This window comes from Bubalus bubalis, chromosome 10 (assembly GCF_019923935.1).
Source record: "Bubalus bubalis isolate 160015118507 breed Murrah chromosome 10, NDDB_SH_1, whole genome shotgun sequence".
Lineage (NCBI taxonomy): Eukaryota > Metazoa > Chordata > Mammalia > Artiodactyla > Bovidae > Bubalus > Bubalus bubalis.
In genome coordinates, this window is record NC_059166.1 from 93,465,596 (window position 1) to 93,490,578 (window position 24,983).

A 24,983-nucleotide genomic window follows, 5' to 3' on the forward strand; every position below is an offset into this window, starting at 1 on the left:
AGATACTTTGCTAAAATGTTTTAAGCTCAGACAGCTGACATTAATGCTATTAGGTATTATTCACCAGAAATCACTGTGAAGTCTACTCTATTTATTCAAGCAATTCACACCCCCAGCAGCTGGATGGCTGACCTATTTCACTGTAGTTGGATGATGTTACTTTTTTGTTTGCTTGTTTTGCTTAAGTGATGCATTAAAATTTTCAACTGATTTTTGTATACTTTGCACTTCTGATTCACTAGTGAGGAAGAAAATGTTCGTAGTCATTTTTCTTTTTTTTTTAATTTATAGTTTGCCTTTCCTTTTAATGGCTATTTCTATATTAGGAACAGCAACTTGTTATGTCTTCTGATAGTATTCTAATTGCATAAAATTTTCCCAACTCATTATTTTGCATAAGCTATATGCTAAATACTACATATATAATGCACATATATGTATATAGGGAGACAAGTTAAATATAACTGTGTTTTCCAAGTTTAATATCTACTACCTTAAAATCTTCCCCTTGACCAAAATTTTATAAATATTCTTCTACATATTATTTTATCTTTATTTTATAGTTAGTTTTTATATTTTACTCATATTAAAATTTCACATGAAGACAGGGTCAAGGAAGAACTTCTGGGAGTTAGTTGCCCTTTTAAGTTCCAGGTTTTTCTACCACGTCTTTATATCATTCTTGTCCCACAGGTCATTTCTTTCTATTCAAACTATATCTTCTAAGTGTTTCCATTAGTGTCTGTGGAAATAGTAAACTGCTTTTCTTGTATACTTATCTACAGAAATTTTTCTTGAATTTACCCCAATTAATTAAAAAAAATTTTAATTGAACAAGCACTTACTGTCTACTGTTGTCTGCTGTTTGTCTAATGTTGGGAAAACATTGCCTGAAACACAAAAAAGGATCTATGTGACATGGTGATTCCCCATAGGCCCTTTCAAACCCATCAGATGAGATATGATTCCTAAGACCAACATTCCCCAGGCTTTAGTTTACAGCGTGAAGCTTTATGTTAAGGGGCCAAGTTTCCATCCTCTAATCATCATTTGGGATTCGGTGGTGGGAGGGGAAATGGCAAAAGAATGTCAGTCATGTGGGGGAGGGACTGTCTTTTCTGTCCTCTTGTAGGAAAAAAAAATAAAATCTGATTTTCACTTCCTTTTTTTCAGTCTGTACGTGGTTTAGAGGAAGGAAGTGCTTAGGGGAAAAATCAGTTTCCTAAAGTTTTTAGAACCCAAAGACAGGAGATTGGCTTTTTCTTTTGCTAAAACAACAACTGCAAACGGATATTTATATAAAGAGTTTGGTCAAACCTAACAACTTAGGAGTGTATTTTTAGATTTCTGCTTGGCCAAGGGGGAAACATAATAAATGAACCTTATGTTCTTAAATGGGCATGCAGTTGAACTCAAAATATTTGAGCAATCTGACAGAAGTCACCAAAGACCATAGCTTTCCTAGGTGTTGTTAGAAATTGCCAAGCAATGACCCATTGTTTTCTTTATTCCTTTTTTTCCTAACTTATTTTCACTTTCTGTACTCAGAATCTTTCTAGTTTGAATATGTCAAAGCAAAAAGAATAAAGATTATGTAAACATAGAGATACAAATACAGAGTTCAGTAACTCTGGCTGAGTGAACACAGGGTTGTGCTTCCTGCTATGGATACCACCAGCTGCACGTGGCTCCTGACCACTTGAAAGGTCCTAATAGATTGTGCAGAAGTGCTAACTCATGACATACGAAAAAAGACTATTTTCTGTGATTACATATTGAATGGTTAACTTAAACATATGATTAAAATTAATTTCAAGAATCCCTTGGAAGAAATGGAGTAGCCCTCATAGTCAACAAAAGAGTTCAAAATGTAGTACTTGGATGCAACCTCAAAAATGACAAAATGTTCTCTGTTCATTTCCAAGGCAAACCATTCAATATCACAAGTCTATGCCCCAACCACTAATTCCAAAAAAATTGAACTTGAAAGGTTCTATGATGCCACAGAACTGGAAAAGGTCAGTTTTCATTCCAATCCCAAAGAAAGGCAATGCCAAAGAATGCTCAAACTACCACACAATTGCACTCATCTCACACGCTAGTAAAGTAATGTTCAAAATTCTCCAAGCCAGGCTTCAGCAATACGTGAACTGTGAACTTCCAGATGTTCAAGCTGGTTTTAGAAAAGGCAGAGAAACCAGAGATCAAATTGCCAACATCTGCTGGATCAGTGAAAAAGAAAGAGAGTTCCAGAAAAACATCTATTTCTGGTTTAATGACTATGCCAAAGCCTTTGACTGTGTGGATCACAATAAACTGTGGAAAATTCTGAAAGAGATGGGAATCCCAGACCACCTGACTTGCCTCTTGAGAAACCTATTTGCAGGTCAGGAAGCAACAGTTAGAACTGGACATGGAACAACAGACTGGTTCCAAATAGGAAAAGGAGTATGTCAAGACTGTATATTTTCACCCTGCTTATTTAACTTATATGCAGAGTACATCATGAGAAACGCTGATCTGGAAGAAGCACAAGCTGGAATCAAGATTGCCAGGAGAAATATCAATAACCTCAGATATGCAGATGACATCACCCTTATGGCAGAAAGTGAAGAGGAACTAAAAGCCTCTTGATGAAAGGGATAGAAGAGAGTGAAAAAGTTAGCTTAAAGCTCAACATTCAGAAAACGAAGATTATGGCATCTGGTCCCATCACTTCATGGGAAATAGATGGGGAAACAGTGGAAATAGTGTCAGACTTTATTTTTGGGGGCTCCAAAATCACTGCAGAGTGTGACTGCAGCCATGAAATTAAAAGACGCTTACTCCTTGGAAGAAAAGTTATGACCAACCTAGATAGCATATTCAAAAGCAGAGACATTACTTTGCCAACAAAGTAGTCAAGGCTATGGTTTTTCTGGTGGTCATGTACGGATGTGAGAGTTGGACTGTGAAGAAAGCTGAGGGCTGAAGAATTGATGCTTTTGAACTGTGGTGTTGGAGAAGACTCCTGAGAGTCCGTTGGACTGCAAGGAGATCCAACCAGTCCATTCTGAAAGAGATCAGCCCTGGGATTTCTTTGGAAGGAATGATGCTAAAGCTGAAATTCCAGTACTTTGGCCACCTCATGAGAAGAGTTGACTCATTGGAAAAGACCCTGATGCTGGGAGAGATTGGGGGCAGGAGGAGAAGAGGATGACAGAGGATGAGATGGCTGGATGGCATCACTGACTCGATGGACGTGAGTCTGAGTGAACTCCGGGAGTTGGTGATGGACAGGGAGGCCTGGCGTGCTGCGATTCATGGGGTCGCAAAGAGTCGGACACGACTGAGCGACTGAACTGAACTGATGACAACCTACAAGACCTTCTAGAACTAACACCGAAAAAAGATGTCCTTTTCATCATCGGGGACAGGAACCCAAAAATAGGAAGTCAAGAGATATCTATAGTAACAGGCAAGTTCGGCCTTGGAAGGAATGAAGCAGGGCAAAGGCTAATAGAGTTTTGCCAAGAGAACGCGCTGGTCTTAGCAAGCAAGCTCTTCCAACAACACAAGCGATGACTCTACACATGGACATCATCAGATGGTCATACCAAAATCAGATTGAGTATATTCTTTGCAGCTGAAGATGGAGAAGCTCTATACAGTCAGCAAAAACAGGACCAGGAAATGGCTATAACTCAGATGTTAACTCCTTATTGTGACATTCAAATTTAAATTGAAGAAAGTAGGGAAAACCATTAGACCATTCAGGTATGACCTAAATCAAATCCCTAATAAATAGATTCAAGGGATTAGATATGATAGAGTGCCTGAAGGAGAACTGACAGAGGTTCATGACATTGTACATGACACAGCAGTCAAGACCATCTTCAAGAAAAAGAAATGCAAAAAGGGAAAATGGTTGTCTGAGGAGGCCTTACAAATAGCTGAGAGAAGAAGAGAAGTGAAAGGCAAAGGAAAAAAGGAAGGATATAGCCATCTGAATGCAGAGTTCCAAAGAATAGCAAGGAGAGATAAGAATAGCAAGGAGAGATCACTGTCTTCTTCAGTGATCAATGCAAAGAAATAGAGGAAAACAATAGATTGGGAAAGACTAGAGATCTCTTCAAGAAAATTAGAGATACCAAGGGAATATTTCATGCAAAGATGGGCACAATAAAGACAGAAATGGTATGGACCTAACAGAAGCAGGAGATATTAAGAAGAGGTGGCAAGAATACACAGAAAAATTATATCAAAAAAGTCTTTATGACCCAGATAATCATGATGGTGTGATCACTCACCTAGAGACAGACATCCTGGAATGCAAAGTCAAGTTGGCCTTAGGAAGCATCTTATGAACAAAGCTAGTGGAGGTGATGAAATTCCAGTTGAGCTATTTCAAGTCCTAAAAGATGATGTCATGAAAGTGCTGCTCTCAAATGCCAGCAAATTTGGAAAACTCAGCAGTGGCCACAGGAATGGAAAAGGTCAGTTTTCATTCCAATCCCTAAGAAAGGCAATGCCAAAGAATGCTCAAACTACCATACAGCTGCACTCTCACATGCTAGTAAAGTAGTGCTCAAAATTCTCTAAGCCAGGCTTCAACAGTAAATGAACCGTGAACTTCCAGATGTTCAAGCTGGTTTTAGAAAAGGCAGAGAAACCAGAGATCAAATTGCCCACATCCACTGGATCATTGAAAAAGCAAGAGAGTTCCAGAAAAACACCTACTTCAGCTTTATTGAATATGCCAAAGCCTTTGACTGTGTAGATCACAACAAACTGGAAAACTCTGAAAGAGATGGGAATACCAGACCACCTGACCTGCCTCCTGAGAAATCTGTATGCAGCTCAAGAAGCAACAGTTAAAACCGGACACGGAACAGCAGACTGGTTCCAAACTGGGAAAGGAGCATGTCAAGACTGTATATTTTCACCCTGCTTATTTAACTTATATGCAGAGTACATCATGCTAAATGCCAGGCTAGATGAAGCACAAGCTGGAATCAAGATTGCCAGGAGAAATAACAATAATCTCAGATATGCGGATCACACCACCATTATGGTAGAAAGTGAAGAAGAACTAAGAGTCTCTTGATGAAAGTGAAAGAGGAGAGCGAAAAGCTGGCTTAAAACTTAACACTCAGAAGACGATGATCATGGCATCTGGTCCCATCACTTCATGGCATATAGATGGGGAAACAACAGAAACAGTGGCTGACTTTATTTTTCTGGGCTCCAAAATCACTGCAGATGGTGACTGCAGCCATGAAATTAAAAGACACTTGCTCCTTAGAAGAAAAGCTATGACCAACCTACACAGCATATTAAAAAGCAGAGACATTACTTTGCGAACAAAGGTCCATCTAATCAAAGCTATGGTTTTTCCAAGAGTCATGTACGGATGTGAGAATTAGACTACGAGGAAAGCTGAGTGCCAAAGAATTGATGCTTTTGAACTGTGGTGTTAGAGAAGACTCTTGAGAGTCCCTTGGACTGCAAGGAGATCCAATCAGTCCCTCCTAAAGGAAATCAGTCCTGAATGTTCTTTGGAAGGACCCATGCTGAAGCTGAATCTCCAATACTTTGGTCACCTAATGCAAAGAACTGACTCATTGGCAAGGACCCTTATTCTGGGAATGAGTGAAGGCAGGCGGAGGAGGGGATGACAGAGGATGAGATGGTTGGATGGCATCACTGCCTTGATGGATATGAGTTTGCATAAGGTCTGGGAGATGGTGAAGGACAGGGAGGCCTGGCATGCTGCAGTCCATGGGACCGCAAAGAGTTGGACACAACTGAATGACTGCACTCCACTGAACTGATTTGCAGGCAGGTTTTTTTACCACTAGTGCCACCTGGGAAGCCTAATACACACACACACGCACGTATAGATATAACTGAATCACTTTTCTGTACAGCAGAAATTAACACAACATTGTAAATCAATTATCCTTCAATCAAATAAATTTTAAAACTTCATGGTACCTGTTTCCTTTTTCGAAATGTGACTAGGAAAGCATTTTATTTGCATATGTGACTCAAAAACTCTTTCTACTATGCAGCCTTGTAGTAGAGCATTGGAAATAAGGGCTGAAGTAAATGTACCTAGATTTAAATCACACTACCAGTGCCCCAGCCATGTGACCTTGGGCAAGTTACAGGGACAATCTGTGCTTTCAGTTGTCCTTTATCTAAAATGTGAGTGATAAAATATCCCCACTCTCATAGGGCTGTGCAAGGATTAAGTGGACAGAGCCTGGTACAAAACAAGTGCTCATAAAGGCTTGATTGTGTTATTTCTCACTTCAGAGTCCAGAAGAATGAGAGAAATTTCTCTGCGTGAAGAATCTCTCAAGTTAAAGTCAGGAATGTGCTGAAGTGATGCTCCTCGTCTCCCCCTTTCCCATCTTCCTCCAGCCAGTTTATTGTATTGAGAAGTCAAACCATCCCTCTAAATATGGCACCTATTCAGGATTTGTTGATTCTCTAATTAGGTATGTTTGACCCTCCATAGCTCCATCCAGTTCTCTGAGGAGTCCAAAGCAATTAGACAAACACTGCAGGTGTTTCTTTTCTGTGGGCACACTTAATATTCACATATACATGGATCTGACTTTAGCGAGATTAAGAACTTGTTTCTGACACCCCTTAAACCATGGGACATAGTCCAAAAATAGCATTAATAATGAGTTCTGTTGAGCTTTTGCTACATATAAAATATCACCGCTAAAGGCTTTATGTGATTTTTTTTCATTTAAGTTTACACCATTATTGTAAAGTATAAAAAAAATAATAATAATAAAAAGAAAAAAAATTTACACCATTGTTCACTGAAGTGGGTTTTATATCTTCTCCATCTTATGGTGAAAAGGATCTCAGAAAGATTGAGGAATTCCCCAGTGGTCCAGTGGTTAAAAACTCCATGCTTCCAGTGCAGACATCTTGGGTTTGATCCCTGGTTGGGGAAGATCATGCGTGCTGCATGGCATGGCCAAAAGCAAAATCAGTAATTGCCCAAATTTTCATAGTTAGTGGTGGGCAAGGACTGATTCTTGCCCAAGTCTGTCTGTGGATGGGTACTGCCATGGGGTCATTTGATTTCTCAGACAACTGTCCATAGCTTTTGTTGTTGCTCAGTTGCTAAGTTGTGTCTGACTCTTTGTGATCCCACAAAATGTCAGCAGGTCTGCATAGCACAAATCACAGTCCTGTGGAGAAAAACAAATGCTCTCATTTTACGGCAAAGATATCACACTCATGAAAATGGAATACTTATTAGGATCATCACATTGTTTCTGCCTGAGCATGACTTCAGAAATTATTTTCAGCATCTCCTGTAGCCCACTCAGGGTGATGTTTTTGAGGGAAAATCTGTATCTCACTCATCTCAGCTGTCACATCACATAACCCAACACTGAGCACATAGTTAGTGCCTGGTTAATGATTGCTCAATGAATAAGTGTGTGATTACATGTGCTACCAGCCAGAGCTTTTCAGCTGAACCTCAGAACACAAAAATGTTTTGAGTGAGTATTTACTCAGTTCTCCTAATGTAACAAGTACCTTTCTAAGAGAAGCTGATTCACATCCTACAATGGTACAATGGGTGCTTTAGGACATTAGGGTTTAATTCCCATTTGGAACCCTATGGAGGACCTTCCTCAGATTAAGGCATAGTCTTTGAGGGCCACCTTGATGTCAGCCAATGGTAACAAACTGGGACAAATGTGACTCATAGCCTATTTTTATAGGACCTCTGAGCTAAGAATGCTTTTACATATTTAATGGTTTTTTTTTTTTAATGAATATGCAACAGACCATATGTGGCCTGTAATGCCTAAAATACTTACTTTCTGACTATTTGCAGACAAAATGTTGATTTCTGCTTGAGGTCAAAGTGGCTCTATACCCAAGTGGAGTAGGACTACTTTACTTGGAAATATTTAGGAAGCCCGTATGGCACAGTGGTAAAAGTATCCACCTGCCAATGCAGGGGATGCTGGTTCAACCCCTGGGTAGGGAAGATTCCCTGAAGGAGGAAATGGCAACCCACTCCAGTATTCTTGCCTGGAGAATCTCATGAACAGAGAAGCAGGGCATTCTACAGGCCATAGGGTCACATAGAATAGGACATGACTGAGCGACTAAGCGTGCATGCACACACTTTGATCTATGATCCCCAAACTGTCCCCTACCAATCTGTCTCCAGATGTAAAATTCTTATCTGCTTTCATTTGTACAAGAACACCAAAGTAACAGCCTTGCCGCCTTCATCCCCTACCTAAAGCACCTGTGAAAAGGCGCATGTCTTCCAGCAGCACAGCTTAGAGGCTGAGGCCTTGGGCTTTGAGGGACCTGAGTTCCAATCTCACCTCTTATTAAGCATCACTTGTTGGATGAAAAACTGGAGCATGTCAGTTACTTTCCTCATTCACCAACCAAAAGGGCAACTTGTATGCTAAGTCACATTAGTCGTGTCCGACTCTTTGTTATCCCATGGACTGTAGCCCACCAGGCTCCTCTGTCCATGGGATTCTTCAGGCAAGAATACTGGAGTGAGTGGTCCTTCCCTTCTCCAGGAGATCTTCCCAACCCAGGGATTGAACCTAGGTCTCCCACATGGCAGGCAGATTCTTTACCATCTCAGCCACCAGGGAAGCCCACATGACTTACCTAGGATTGTCGAGTAAAGCAGTACACCAGTAAAGGAGCTCTGAAAAATGAAAAGTGTCTGGTTGAGTCAGAACTGAGGACATCCTGGTGCCAGGAGTCCCAGTGAGGCAGGGGGCCACATGGTCAAGAATCCGGAGGGTCCCCCACAGCAAAGGACAGAGCAGAGCAGTGAGTCAGCAGCCAGGAAGCAAGTGGCAGTCAGAGCTTGCCAAGACAGAGCTCAGAGCAAATTTAAAAAAAAAAAAAAAAAAAAAAAACCACAGTCAGGAAATAACCATGCAGCTAACGCAGAAGAGCAAGGCTGGAAAAGGCCGGGAGGTGAGGAGTCGGGTGCCTGGATGGAGAACAAACAAATGGGATTTGGCAGCGGAGGCAATTCAAGTGTAGCTTTGATGCTGCCAAGCAGCAGCCAGGAGGGCATGGGGGTGAGTGGCATGAGTGTATGCAAGTGGCATCCCCTGGGTGACTGGCTTGGAGAGGTCATGACCGCAGGCTCGGAGGCCATGGGGCAGACTCTTTCCTGATGGTAACTTGGTCCCAGAGCTGATTCATTGATGACATGATCAGACTTGTATTTTAGAAAAATCAGTTGGCCTCAGAAAAGATGGATGGATTCACTGGGGAGAAATTTGAAACAAAATAATTTATTCTCAACGTAGCTTCTGAGGAAAGGCTATATCAAATCAAAACCATCTAACTGTGTGCACATTTCCCATTGGGTGCTTCCTACCTGGTTCCACTGTTCAACACATTGTTAGTGATCCCTGTCTACTTCAGGCTGGAAACCACTTTAATGGGTACTCTGGATTATCAGTCCTCTTCTGAATGTGATTCACTTCACTTATTCACTAACTTCTAGAAACACTGCATTGGGATTTGACAGCTACTGTATTTTTTCTTTTGTCATTTAGAATCAGGCTTATATTCTATTTCAGAAATGATAACCAAAAGAGTTTGTTTTTATGGAAATAATGAAGCAGAGGAGAATGTTTTACCATTTGTTAGTGGCATCTGCCAGTCTGCTTGGCAGCACATGACAGTAACTATCTTTCTTGCTTTATAGAAATGACAAACTTAAATATGACTTCATTTTCAAATGCATTGTGAAGGGAATGAGGTACATATCATGTGGATCACAAGCACCATAATGCAAAAGAGGTTACACCTGACTCTCTTAACACAGCTTCTGCAGACGTCATTTACAGCAAGAAAAAGAAGGTATGGATGTTGCCAAATGACACATGACAGCCAGCTGCTACTAGAGAAGTTGACTGTGTAATTCTGTGGCATTAGAGAAAGGAGTGGCTATCGTGTGTGTGTGTGTGCACGCACACACATATGTTGGAGGAAATAGTGGCAAGGTGATCAGAAAACAAAGTAGCATCAAGGACCCACAATTTATGCCACAGATAATCCCCAATTGCTCTTTTTCCCCCAAGTAGTTTGTTAACTCCCAGAACTAAATCCCTGGAGAAGGCAATGGCAACCCACTCCAGTACTCTTGCCTGGAAAATCCCATGGATGGAGGAGCCTGGTAGGCTTCAGTCCATGGGGTCGCTAAGAGTTGGACATGACTGAGCGACTTCACTTTTACTTTTCTCTTTCATGCATTGGAGAAGGAAATGGCAACCCACTCCAGTTTTCTTGCCTGGAGAATCCCAGGGATGGGGGAGCCTGGTGGGCTGCCATCTATGGGGTCGCACAGAGTCGGACACGACTGAAGTGACTTAGCAGCAGCAGTAGCAGCAGAACTAAATCCCAGCTCTTGAGAACTGACACTGAACAGTAACCGTGAGTGCTGTTCACCAAGAATTTCTGGTTCTCTTTCCAAGCATGAGATAGGACAGGCATTTCCTGCAAAATAAAATAAAATTAAAAAAACAAAAAGCACCCATTTGACATACCTTGGTCAATGAAGCATTAAAAAGTGATCTGTATCATACATGAGAAGAGGTTTCAAGAGCCAAGGGCTCTCTTATCCTCCTGGCACAGCAAGAGGGTGGTCACTCCATCAATCAGGATTCCTGAGTACCCACCAGGTTCCAAATGTCAAACAGGCAGACAGGCACCACAAACAGAAGTGAATATGAAGATTTTGTGGTAAAATTGGTCTGTTTTGACAAGAACTGACTTTGGATCCCTGACGTAGAGTGCTACCATAGCTGATAAGCCTAAAATAGATGGCATGGCCAAGGGCTAGATGATGGACAACAAGCCTCTGGGTCCAGAACACTGGTCATCCATGTAATCAGGATTGTTGTTGTTCAGTCACTAAGTTGTGTCTGAATCTTTGTGACCCCATGGATCACAGGACGCCAGGATTCTCTGTTCTTCACTATCTCCTGGAGTTTGCTCAAACTCATGTCCATCGAGTTGGTGATATCATCCAACCATCTCATCCTCTGTCACCTGTTTCTCCTCCTGCCCTCAACATTTCCCAGCTTCAGGGTCTTTTCCAGTGAGCCAGCTCTTTGCATCAGGTGGCCAAATTATTGGAGCTTCAGCTTCAGTATCAATCCTTCCAAAGAACATTCATGGTTGATTTCCTTTAGGATTGACTGGTTTGATGTACTTTGCTGTGTTTTCCCAAAATTTTGGTAAAACTGTTACTAGTAAAAACATAACAGACAGAAAAAGTAGTTCTAGAGAAAAAGATTAGAAGCAGTATTAGTGGGATGTATTGATTACCAATTGGAGGTCTTTCACAAGGCACCATAGAAAAAGATCTTGAAAACAATCAAGCCATTCTCAAACCACCATAAAAGAAAGGGAGGAATTGTTCAGAGATCTGGGAACCTTCAGTGTTAGAAGACACAGCTTTCTCTCTCCAGCAGGTGAAAGATGAAGCTAAAAGCTTTGAAGCACAAAAGTCCATTGAGATTCTGCCTGTGGCAGTAGTGTATCTAGCGGGCTGGATTTTGCCCCAACCCACATTCATATGTTAAAGTTCTCAACTCCAAGAACCTCAAAACTAATTCAACCCTAGTTTACGCTGGAGTTTTGAAAGGTGATCAGGCTAAAATGAAGCTGTTAGGGTGGGGCCCTCATCCAGTAAAATTAGTGTCCTTATAAGAAGAGGAAGATGCAGAAGCCAAGGGTGCTGAGGGAAGAGGCCAGGGGAGGACACAGAGAGAAGGCAGCCTCGTGAGCCAAGGACAGAGGCCAAAGGAGAAACCACACCTGAGGCACCTCGACCAAGGCGTCCAGCCTCCAGATAGTGCAGAAATAAAGTTCTGTCCTTAAGCCCCCCAGTCTCAGGTATGGGGCTATAGAAGTCCTAGCCAACTAACACAGAGTACATGGCCAGCATGCTGCTGAATGAAGCAAGGTGTTTCCATAAAAACCAGTAAATGCTCTCAATTGGACCAGCTATCAGACAGCCCAAAGTTCTAACAGTTGTCACCTGCAAACTGGCACTTGCCCTCTACCTCCACAAGGGTTAAATCCTGTGCTGCTGTAGCCGCTGACCTTCAACACCCTCTGAAACGATTTCAGGGTGGAGAGCAGAACTGAGGCACTCTGTGCTCTGGGGAAAACTGGCAGAACAGGTCTGTAGACAGATATTTTCAGGAACTGATTTTATGAGTCCAATTCTTGTATCTTCTCATATCTAGAAATGCCCTAAAATTCTTCATGGTGATGACTATTCCTTGTGACTACCAGGAATCTTCTGCAAAAAATATGTGGTTGGTTGCATGTACTCCCCCTTCACCAAAATTGCATATATCCTGACCTTCCCCCCTGCCTCTTTGAAGCAATTTCTCAAAGCTATCTGAAATGTTATCTCCCAAGCTACATTTAGCCCTCATTTCATCCCCCAAAAAACTTAACTTACAACTCTCACATTGTTCTTTTATCAGTCGATACAGTGAACAGAAAGAGAAAGGCATAGGAGTAAGACAGCTGAGAAATTGGGCACATCTAACAAATATGTGACAGAAAGAATGGTGGGTGGGGATGCATACAGCTGTTTGGAACCCTGCAGGTCAGATGATGTATTACTCAGTTTGGTAGGGAGCAGATGAAAGACACAAAGCCTTTAACTACAGGGAAAAGGCAAGGAGGTGGTTTATGGCAACATAAGAGCGAAAGTATCAGTTAGGGATGATGAGGTTCTTAGAGATCAGCAACAGGAAACATACACCAAGCCAAGGCCCAAAGGACTGAAGGAGGGTTCCCCTGGCAAGATCCTCATGGGGTCTGGAGACACAAAGGAAAGGTTTCAAGACAGAACCCAGGGCCACAGAGCTAGGAACCCCTGCACTGAAAACAAGGTCAGGGATGGAGCTTCAGGATGGGGGTGATCATCCCAACCTCTCTCAAATTCTGCCCTCCAACTTCCTACCTCTGTGCTATGGTCTGAATGTTTATGTCCTCATAAAATTGGTGTGAGGTGACCTATGTCACATCTGATGGAGACAACTCACCCTCATCTCCCTCTGTCTCAGCTGCCCCAGCTTCCAAATCATGAGTCCTCCCTCCATCTGATTTGGTCCCTGAGGCCCTACAATAAGCAGAAATGATGAACACATGTATCACACACAAAAAATCAGTTTTGATCATTTCAAGTCCCTGAGACATTTGGGGGTTGTGTGTTTTGACCCTACCCTAACCCAACCAATCCTGACTGGTCAGTGTAAACAGTGAGTTAACAGCTATAGTTGAGACTGTGTCATGGTAAGTTCTAAGGTAGAAACAATCACATCAGAATTCTTAAATCGATAGCCCCATCAGGTGTCACTCTTTCGGGCCACACTAATTGTGGACCAGAAGGAGTTTGATTCAATTTTCTGCAACCCCCATGTCCTGCCCTTGGCCTCCCCAGAGTTTGGCTTAGGGGGCATGGTAATCTGAGTTGAACTCAATCAGATCAGATCAGATCAGTCGCTCAGTCATGTCCGACTCTTTGCAACCCCATGAATCACAGCACGCCAGGCCTCCCTGTCCATCACCAACTCCTGGAGTTCACTCAGACTCATGTCCATCGAGTCAGTGATGCCATCTAGCCATCTCATCCTCTGTCGTTCCCTTCTCCTCTTGCCCCCAATCCCTCCCAGCATCAGAGTCTTTTCCAATGAGTCAACTCTCCACATGAGGTGGCCAAAGTACTGGAGTTTCAGCTTTAGCATCATTCCTTCCAAAGAATCCCAGGGCTGATCTCCTTCAGAATGGACTGGTTGGATCTCTCTGGAGTTTCAGCTTTAGCATCATTCCTTGCAAAGAAATCCCAGGGCTAATAACAAGGGTTTCTTCCTCGTTTCATCAGATGCAGTGAGCTCCTCCCAGGACTGTTCATACATTTGTAGGCTGTGGGTACAACATAATGACTGGGACAGAGAAGGGCCTGCTTTCCTGAAGCCTACCTTCCAGCATGATGCAACCTCCAACTAAAACTCAACCACTTTAGCAGGGAGGTTGGAGAGATCTTCTCTAAAGTGATGACATTGAAAGTAAAATCAGAATGGCAGGGAGCCAGCCACCTGAAGACAAGGAAGGAGAACAATGTGTGACAAGGCCCTTGAGTGGGAGGAACTGGATGTGTCTGGGGAAACTTTGAAAATCCAGAGCCGGGACTGAACTGGGCAGTTGAAGGAACAGTAGCGAGAGGAACCTTTCAAGGGTGGGCAGTTTCAGATCACCATGTGGCTTTACAAGTCACCGTAATGGTTTCCCATGTGGCATTAGTAGTAAAGAACCTGCCTGCCAATGTAGGAGAACTAAGAGATGGAAGTTTGATCCCTGGGTTGGGAAGATCCCCTGGAGAAGGAAATGGCAACCCACTCCATTATTCTTGCCTGGAGAATCCCATGGACAGAGGAGCCTAGTGGGTTACAATCCATAGGGTCACAAAGGGTCTGACATGACTGAAGTGACTTCACCTGCACACAGAGGTTTAGGGTTTATTTTAAACACAGTGCAAAGGCAAAAGAGGAGTTTAAGCAGAAGTTATGTTCTCTTATGAAGATGGAAAAACCACCATCTAACTGACATGTGGAGGAGTTAAGAGGAGATAGTACGGGGACAGCTGGGACGGTACAAGCTCACAGTGATATAGAGAAGAGGGCAGCTTTGGGATGTTTTCATATGGATTTTGGCATCCCCAAATGTTCAGTTGAATGAAGAAATGAGAGAATCAAGAATAACTCTAAGATTTGGCTTCAGCCGCTGGATGAGGTTGCTGCCATTTCACCAAGTTGGGCTTAGTCTCCATCCAGGTGCTTTGTTAATGTTTGCATTTAATTGTGGCTCTCAGCACTGTAACCCAGGATGGAGACTGCCTGGAGTTGTGATGGGAAGAGTGGGGGGAATATTTCTGAGATGCTGGGAGACAGTGCCTTCTAAGGAAAAAAGAAAAGAAGAAAGGAAGGAAATAAAAAGAGGGAGGGAGAGAGAAAGAGATTGATTTTTCTCACTTTGGCATGAAAGAAGGATCTCTTCGTGGCCTGAAGTTATCTGACTTTGAAGCTTTAGTCCTCCCAACAGATTCACCCCAAACCTTTGGTGAAATCTTACCCTTTGGCCCAAAGAGTGAGAAGCTAGGGGAAAGCCCTATTTCCCTTTAAGGTTAGATCCAAACTATTAAAAGAAATGACTAAAGACAATTTGGGTGATACAAACAAACTTGAATGCTTGGTGAAGCTACAGCTTCCTCTGTAGAAGAATGAGGTGGAAGGCAGGAAGCTTTTATAAGTTTAACAAACAAGAAAGAGTAAATAATTGGCCGGGCCTACAGATGCCAACTCACTTGCAATTTGAAGGCTTGGCCTTCGGGATCAGCTGCCTGGATGTCCTGCATTTCTGGTCTAGCAGAGCATTTACAGGGAAAGTGACCTAAGTTTTGGTTTGCTGACATGCCCCTGCCTCCCAGCCTGAAAGTTATTTCAACACAACAGCTGCAGGACTTTTTCCTTAGGAGCCTTGGAGAATCTCTTTGACAGAACAAGCATTGAAGATGAAGGGCAGAGCATGAAACTTGTTTTTCCAGTTGAACGAGGCCTATCTTCCGCAATTTGTTGCCCCCAGCATGACTGAGATCCTTTACAAATTCCTAGTCTGTCCCCTGGAGGCAGGAATGGGGGGTGAACCCAATACCCAAAGACACATTTGAGTCACCAAGTCACTAATCCCATGAGTCTGCTGCTCCAATCTCCCTTCTTTCTCTCCCACAAGGTCTCCTTTCCTGGATGATGAGCCTGGCAATGCCCCTCATCCTACCCCAAAGATGGTAGTATCTGGCTTTAAGTTCCAAAGAACCAGACATGCGCTCTACACAGACATTTTCTGGGTTAGAAGAGTGGGGTCTTTTCCTTACTTTAACCTTTTGGCCACTCAAATGAGTCCATGTCAAGGGCTTTCTCTCTGTAAACATCTATGCTAGCAGTAAGGGGCTTACCTGGTGGTTCAGATAGTAAAGAATCTGCTTGCAATGTAAGAGATCTGGATTTGATCCCTGGGTCAGGAAAACCCCATGGAGAAGGGAATGACTGCCCACTCCAGTATTCTTGTCTGGAGAATGCTATGGACAGAGGAGCCTGGTGGACTACAGTCCATGAGGTCACGAAGAGTTGACATGACTGAGCAGCTAACACTTTCATATTTCATTTCAGTTCACTAGTAGTAAGAGCTCAGACCCTGGACACAGACCAAGAGTTTTTAGCCTTGCTGCTTACTCTGTGAGTGAACTTGAGCATTCCCTTAAACTCTCTGGGTCTTAGTTCATGTGAAGATCAAGGGTGTCAACTTAAAAAAATGCACAACATGAGAGTTTCCAGGTAAGTTTTATTTGGGGGTAAAGGGAAGGCTGCAGCCTGGGAGACAGCACCTCAGATAGCTCTGAGAAACTGTTCCAAAGAAGCAGCAGGAAATCTCAGTATATGTGTGATTTCAGTGAAGGAGGAGTACATGCAATCAACCACATATTTTTCCAGAAGGTTTCTAACGATCTTAAGCTTTCTGCCAGTCATAAGGAACAGTCATCACCATAAAGAATTTTAGTGCTTTTCTAGATAAGAGGAGATACAAGAATTGAGCCAATGAAATCGGCTCCTAAAAATATCAAGCTATCTGAGGACTTCTCCTGCCAGTTTTTCTCCAAACCCAGAGCCTCACTCCTGCTCTCCATCCTGAGCTCCTTTCATGGGGTGTTGAAAATCAGCAGCTGCAGCAGCACATGATTTAATCCTTGTAGAGGTAGAGGGCAAGTGTTCATGGCAAGGGCCAATTTATAGTTGACAGAGCTTTAGAGGAATTTCTGGAGAGTGTGCATAGATGGTTATCAATAAATAACTCAATAAACATCTCTTTGTATATTTTTCTCTCAATCCAAAAATATTTAGCTTTCTTAGATGTTAAAAAAGAATTAAATTTGTGATTTCAAAAGCAACATATTTAAAAATTTTAAGATATTCACCTGATCTAAAGTCTATCATTTTCCAGTATTAAAATTCTCAAATGCTCAGCTCATGCTATGCTTTACTATAACTGAGAGTTGCTTCTTTCATGGTCGTTGCCATTCCATTTAGCGTCCACAGTAAGTTCACTACAGGGTAGCTGTTTGCAGATTGTTCTTAATAACAATGCAGTTGAGTTTTGAACCTATGATTCATGAATAAGGTTGAAAACTAAATGACAGAAGATAAAACTGTAAATCATAGTACTAGAAGAGCATCTTGGGATATTCAAACAGATGGAATCCAGACATCTAAGATTTGTGATCTTCTGGCTCCTAATTATTATTCTTAGCAGCAGAGAGAATTAAAAATAGTTGGATGTCTATGCTGAACAAAGAGGTAGCTTACACAAGATCTTTTTGGGTTAAAAATAGGAATGTAAATAAAAGCAAAGAAGTCACCAAATAGTTAAGATCAACTAGAGCAAAAATAGCCACTTCTGAGTTTAGCTGTTATTTGCAATAAGGTCCACTGATAGCCCCAGTCATTCTAAAAATGTCCCTTCATCTTATCCATTTTTCTCCTTAAAAGACAAAAAGGAAAGCAAAACAAAGCAAAAACAAAGAAACAGAGGAGACAAGTTATATAATCTAACTCTGGAAGGCTAACCATTTTTATTTCTTATTGCCACTTGAATTGGAAAGGAACACTCAGTCCTAGAACATGGTAATTCTTCTCGTGTTTCTTTGTCCACAACTACAAGTAGGAGATAATTCAGAGCCCTTGCCAATCAGAAAACACAACAGAGCTGTACTCACTTCTCATTTGTTTTTGGCCATCACAGGCGTGCTCCTTGAACCTCAAACATCCTGTCAGATCCTGGAAGCTTCACCCAGGCTTACCTAGAGTGCTTCTGAAAAGAAAGGCATCTGAGAAGGCTCCTCTTATTGTTCTGTGAACATGTCATAGTTGAGTTGACTTCTTAAAATACTTTCCACCCTTGTTTCTTAATGTGGCACCAAAATGTAATCTGTATGGAAGCCAAAACTGCAGACATGCTGAATCTGTGAATACTGAGGAAGTGGTTTCCTTAGCAATAACTGGCATGTGAAAGTCAAAACTTCCTCTCCCTCTCATGTGACCTTTTTCAAAGCAATTCAGCTCGAGGACAATAGAATTGAATTCCAGGCACCCACAGTGTTCATGAATTGCTAAGCAGTGATTCACCAAGCACCCAAATTACGCTAGACAGCTTGAGCATTTTGTTAGCGGAATGGCTTAGTATTTAAATTTTTTCTCCTCACTCCTTACATCAGTTTTCCTCATTCCTCTTGCCCACAACTCTGAGATAATGCAGACAAACACAGTAGCCCCAATTAGTGATTAATATATGGACTTTAGACTGTTAGAAGTAGAATGTTATATTACCTATGATATTCATAACTATTTGCTCCCTTTGGATAACTTGGATATTAGATAGTTATAGAAAGGTTGGTTGATAAATAAAGTCTACTATTTGCTCAGAATAATATAATTTATTTTTTTGACTTCTTAAATGATATTTTAGAAGCACTGAAGATTTTACTCATTCCAAAGATCAATTTATCTTGACTCACTCATCCTACCCACTGCCCACCCCCCCAAAAAAAGTGTTGAATCTGGCTTACAAATTGCAGGTCACAGTTGGTCCTTAGAGGTTAAATGGTGGTAATTTAACAATGTACCAAGAGCTGGGACCTGAGGGTACCCTGCTCTTTTGCCTTTGATTAATTATCAATGTTCTTGAGGGACATAAATAAGACTCTCCTAGGAATTTCTCTTTGTAGCCTCTGAATTGTGAATCTCAGATCACTACCATTACTCATCTTCTTGCTACCATCGTCCTTTGAACTGACTTTGCAGTAAAGGATGCCACACAGACCCAGAACCCAGAAGCTGGGTGGCTTCTCTGTGATCCTTGTGTACCCCAGGCACTGCCAGTGACTCTCATGTTTGGTTATTTTACCCTCGAAATGCATGAAGAGAGGACCTGGCAAAAGGAGTGTTGCATAACAGTTGATCAATAAATAAGAGTTTTACCTGTCCTCCATGTGGCTTCTCCATTCTGATATTTTTCATTCACTTTATGCCTGTCTGCTCCTGGTTTAATGTCTCTCCTGGACTCAGGCCTAGAACTTTCTTGTTCCGGTGGCCCCAGCTGTTGTCTGCCTTGACAGTACATAAGGGATGAATCCTGATAACAGTGTAAGGTCTCCAGAGAATTCACTCTCACCATGCTTGTGAGACTGCTAACAATCTGAGCGGCCCAAGCAAGCAGGGAAATCTTCCATACCCTCTGACAGAGGCAGAGGACCATGCAAGTTTGCAATGTTCTCATGGGCCCAGAACATACCGCTCTCTGGTGGTGAGAGAGTGGGGGCTTTGCAGAGCTTATTTCTCTCCCTGGACATGGCCATTGTGTGTGTCTACTGGGATTCCTCCATGAGAAGAGGATCTCATTTTTGTGGCATCAGTTCTGCGAGCATCCTCTTTTTTTCCTGACAAAGGTTCACTCCACTTTGGGTAGTTACACTGCCAGTCTCACTAGTCCTGCATCACTGGATCCAATGTAACAAGGAAAGTACTGAGTTGCCTATTGGAGTAAAATCCAGATGAAGATAGCTGGCGGGGGGGGGGGGGGGGAGGGGCGGAATCAGCGATAAGGAATTGCAATACGTTTAGTGCTTATTTGTTGTTGACTCACTTGGTCAGAGAAAGGTGACTCCAGGAGTCAGGGGTGACCTTGGCTAAACCCTTTTATCTGTAGACTTTGGAACCTTGGATAAGCCACAAGTATTCAAACTGTGTTCCATGGAGCCTTGGAGTTCTGCTTTACTGGGGTCCAAGGACAGGTTATAAAAGGGACATGTGGCAGGTGGGATTCTGGGTGTCTGGGCTTAGTGAAGCTCTGCTTTTATCTAATTTTATATACTGATTTAGCTTGTTAAAAGGGGTCCTTTGGCCAAAAAAAGGGCAGGGGGAAGATACAGGCCATGTATTTTCTAATTTCTTTCAGCCTTGATATTTTGCAATTGTGCAACTACAAACTTTTAGTTTATAATTCATAATAAAACAAATTATGAAATCCAAAACACTCACACAAACATGAACCACAAAGTTTGTTTCATGACCAAAGACTATTTTAACCTTAGTCAGAATCTTATTAATGTCCATTTTGGTCCAAAGTGTTGAGAAATATGTCATAGATAATTCAGAATAAATCTGTGGCAATCAGTGGAAGGAAACAATGACCAAAAATAAAGCAGTGCAACCGTGAGGTTAATGTACTTGTAATTCAGTACAGTTTTCCTTATTATTCTGGTGGTAGTGGGGAAAGTCCCTTACACTGGCAAGGCATTTGGGGCTATCTCAAATTGAGTGATTTTATTGATTCTTTTCAACCTTTGAAAATGTCATTGGCTCTGCTGGGTATTCAAAATGAATATCTGAAAAGTAAATGATACTTTGTCCACATGTTGGGCAACGTGGGAGGAATCACGGCCACAGAGTGCAGGCGGCCCTCATTCTGGCCATGTGACTGTTCTCTAAGTGAGAGTTGGGTCACTCTCTGCACAGCCAGTTTCTTAGGAAGTAAATTGCTTGACACCTATTCCTTATTATTCAATGTCTTCAGAAAAGGCTGCAAGTGAAGCAGTCAGCCTTTCTGGCATGGTTTTATCCCGATTACAAAGGCTATTGTTGAATGGTGCCAACTGGAATTCTTTGACTGTTAGCAGGTTCAGCAGGCTGTGATTACAATAATTACAGACCTGTGAAGGTCAAATTGACAAAACCGAATATAAACTGGGACAACCCACTGCACTGGTTCTTTCCGTGCTCTTTGGGATTTGATGGTGGTTGTTGTTGGAAGATTTGCCAAGTGGTAAGTATTTGGTAAAAAAATAAAAATGGAAGTTGTTGATTTCACAATTTAGTTTGACCCCATAGAATCACTGTTCCAGGTAGGTCCCTATGTGAAGGTAACACTGTACTCTGAGGTCCAGGTATATTTTTGGTTCCATCACATTTCTCCCTAGTCATGACCTTGAGTTTGTGTGATGTATCTAGGTACTTTTTAAAGAATATCATGAGTCTTCAACGTTTTACCCCCTTATTTTTCTCTTTGTATGACTGTGGTCCCACATACAAATGAACAGATATATATTTTTGGTTCATCTGTGTATTGTTTTTGGAATATTTAGAAGCAGTGGCTCTCATGGAAAGAAAACCTACAAAATTCTACAAAAATAAATGGTCTTTTAGCTAAAGACTAGAATAAAGTGACTTCTCGGGTACACTAAATACAAACAAGTCCTTATTTTCCTCTGTCTTTTTGATGGTTACAAGCAATAGTTTAGGTAAAAATAGTAAAGTAAAAATAGTCTGTTATCAGGTATACTATATGGAGAAGTAGAGACAGGTAGGAAAAAATTCTCTCTGTACAGAGATGACAGTGTTTGCACAGTGCTAGAAAAAGGGCTCAACACAAAGGCTGGATGAAGCCAAAATAGTAGAAGAGGGTGGAAATTAATCAATTCACAGAAATCCAGATGTTCTGCATACTCGGAGCCAAGTCTCTGAATCCTGACTGCCAGAGATTTTCATGTTTCCTCCAGATGTTTGCTTTCAGGTAGAGATTGTCATCTCACATGCTTGATTTCATTATAATTTACCACATTGTTCAAAATTCAGAGTGGCTATGACAGGAATAAGGATAGGGTAGTGTAAGTCATTGTTCATGTTTCAGTAGAAATCACATTGTTAAAGGATACTATTTAAAAAAAAGAAAAAGGACAAAATCATGCCTCTCATACAAATGTCAAATGAAAGCATATTACAGATTTTATTTAACTCATCAATTAATGAGGAAAGCAGTAAAATGTTATAGCCTGTTCAAAGGAGAATTCTTAGAAACTTCTATGTGAGGATGGTGATACATATGGAGATACAGATAGAGATGTAGATATAGATATTTTAGGGAATTTTGAAGTGAAATTACAAATGGATGCAAAGAGGATCTACCCACAATTGCATTTCACTGGATTCAATTATTTTCATTTCTATGGACAAGGGTCTTACGCATTTTCATCAGTTTCTACAAGTACAGAGCTGTATAATAGCTTAGACAATGAGAAGCAGAGATAACCTAGAAAAGTGCACTAAATAAGACACTGACTAGTGTTTTTTTATTCAAATTTCAAAGTCTTTACTGCAAATTTTCATAAAGACTTTGTTTACTAAGGTAAAAGTATTTATGTCTGCAAATATTTCCAAAACTCCCATAGGACTTTTACCAATCACCTAATTGACCACTTTCCTAGACACTCTCAGCTGTACTATTGATTCTTGTATATGTCTTGCCTTACTGCAGCTCCTTGTTTTAATTGCATCCTATTCATCACACTGAATGAGGTGAGGGAGGCGTTCCTGCACCTATGACCCTGGTGTCGGCCAAACACACAACCTGACACTGGGCAGATGGCTCAAGAGTAATTTCTTAGTCGCATTTGCTCCCAGCCAGGGGAGAGGGACATTGTGCCATCCTGCATTACACAGGGCTGCACTCGGTAACAGAGCAAACAGTCAGGGGCATGGGGGGCAGGCTTTGTAGTGTCAATAGGATGAGGTGCCCTGGGGTTCCCACAGAAGGATGTGACTGGTTTGTTTGACTAAATCCCCAGAGGACGAGATGATTGGATGGCATCACTGACTCAATGGACATGAGTTTGAGTAAACTCTGGGAGTTGGTGATGGACAGGGAGGCCTGGCGTGCTGCAGTCCATGGGGTCGCAAAGAGTCAGACGTGGCTGAGCGACGGAACTGAACTGAACGGAACTGAACTGAACAGGCTAGAAAAGAACTTAAACCCATTATACAGGGACCAGCAAGGACTATCCCAGGTTTGTTTGCTCAGGAGGATTGATTGGCTAGGGGACATTTTCTGCTGGATTTAGTGGGGATGGAAATGCGTTAGCCCATTCTAGGTCATCTGCCTTCACCCATTTAACAGTGAGTCTTCATCTCAGGGCTGACGTCACACTTCTCGAGAGTAACAACCAAATCTAGCCATCAAATAAACAGTTTCCTGACCTCCTACTATGTGCCAGGTGTGGTTTCAGGCTCTGGATATGCAGCAGTGGGATAATAAATATCCCTTCTATACATTCCAGGAAGAGTCGATAAGCAAATATAAAATAGTATGATAGAGTGAAAAGGGCAATGAAGGAATTGTAAGCAGGAGATGGAGTAATGAAACAAAGGTGGATGGGGGTGGGACAATGCCTTGGAAATTTTAACTGTGGTGATGGGACCCCTCAGGGCAAAATTGACATCTGAGATAAGAACAGTGTCTGCTGAGGGAGCCTGGAGATGGAGAGACCAGAGACATTTAGCAGAAAGATGCCTTTGTGTTCAACGGTCCAAGATGACTTGAGGAGTGAGCTGGGGCAGGAGTGAAAGATGAAGACACAAAGGTTGGAGCATAAACGGGATAGGGCTTCCTGGCCTTTGATTTTTGCTGAAAGAGTTGGGAGCCCATTGAAGGAATTAGGACCGACTGACTAGTTTCTCTCTTTCATCTTTCGGAAGAAGTACTGAGAATATAAAGACTGCTCAATAGATTATCATCAGATCATTGCAAAGGAGGCAAGCCCTTCCTTCACTGCTTTCCATGATTGTCGACTATGTTCACAATTAGAGGTAGGTGTCTTCTCCCCTAAAACACACACTCACTGCAGGAAAATGGACACTCAGAAAATACAGTGTACACAGTGCTGAGTTTTTGAGGTAATTCCTATGTCTTCCCTGATCACATCCCCTAGCATATCTGGGTCTTCTGCCACAGAAAGCAGAGGGAAAGGAGAAACTCACACACTTATCAGGAGATATAGTCTTTCCCTGCTCTCGCAAATTCTAGAATTTCCTGCAGCTCTCTCCTACAGGACAAGAAATGTTTGAACTTTAATGCACTAAACATATTTCAACTAGCTTTACTTCTTCATAAATTTGGTTTATGTGATGGAAATATATTTCAAACTATATAACAGTTATAAATTTTTACTGGGATGGACTCAACATATTTCCTTCTATGAACAAGTCCACATATAAAAACAGCACATGTTATAAATTCTGAAATCAGAAACTTGACTATGCATCGTGCAGTTTGACAGACAAGACTCATAACTTTGTCCACTCATGCCTTTCCTGAATAAATAAATATCTATCACTGACACAATTTCCCCATTTTCCTCTTCCTCCTTCTTGGCCATAGGTTTGATATTTTCACCGTGAGTGTTAGAGAGAGAGGTTGGTATATATAATACAATAAAGAATTGGAAATGACGAGAAAATTGGAGGAATCACTTCAGCTGCTGCAGAAGTGAGTCATTCTGAGTCCAGAAGCTGATGGTTTGGTTTTAACCAGATTAAACAGCACTTGTCATCAGGATTCAATTCAAGCAGAACTCGATCCTGAGAGCCTACTTCCTCTCATCCCTTCCAGAACTGACCATGCACTCACTGGACCATTATTATCATTCTGTATAAGCCACTCTGTAAGTGCAGTCTGTTTTTCCTATTAGACTAGAGGCAATTTAAGGATAGAGACCACAACTTTGTCATCCCTTTATCCTGAACACAGAGCCCAATGTCTCATACATGAAGGATTCAAGAAATATTGTGGATGGTCCCATTTTGTCAGATTCACAAGGTGTGATGCTGTAACATGTGAGAATGGCACCTAGTCCAGCTTCAGGATTTGAGGAAGGTCGTGGGCTTCCCATGGCATCACTGACTCAATGGGCATGAATTTGAGCAAGCTCCAGGAGTTGGTGATGGATAGGGAAGCCTGGCGTGCTGCAGTCCGTGGGGATGCAGAGTTGGACACAACTG

General features: G+C 41.9%; 1 long non-coding RNA gene across 2 annotated transcripts; it reads right to left on the reverse strand.

Annotated features, from left to right (window-relative positions):
* Nucleotides 1-5,847: 5,847 nt before the first annotated feature.
* Nucleotides 5,848-24,983, reverse strand: LOC112587570. Of its 2 annotated transcripts, none has more exons than XR_006542509.2 (5): nt 17,957-24,983; nt 13,092-13,168; nt 10,569-10,688; nt 8,665-9,281; nt 5,848-7,199 (listed from the first exon to the last, which is right to left on the reverse strand). It is a non-coding gene; the product is annotated as an uncharacterized LOC112587570 (long non-coding RNA). The 2 variants fall into 2 exon arrangements; XR_006542508.2 differs by having other exon boundaries at nt 17,873-24,982.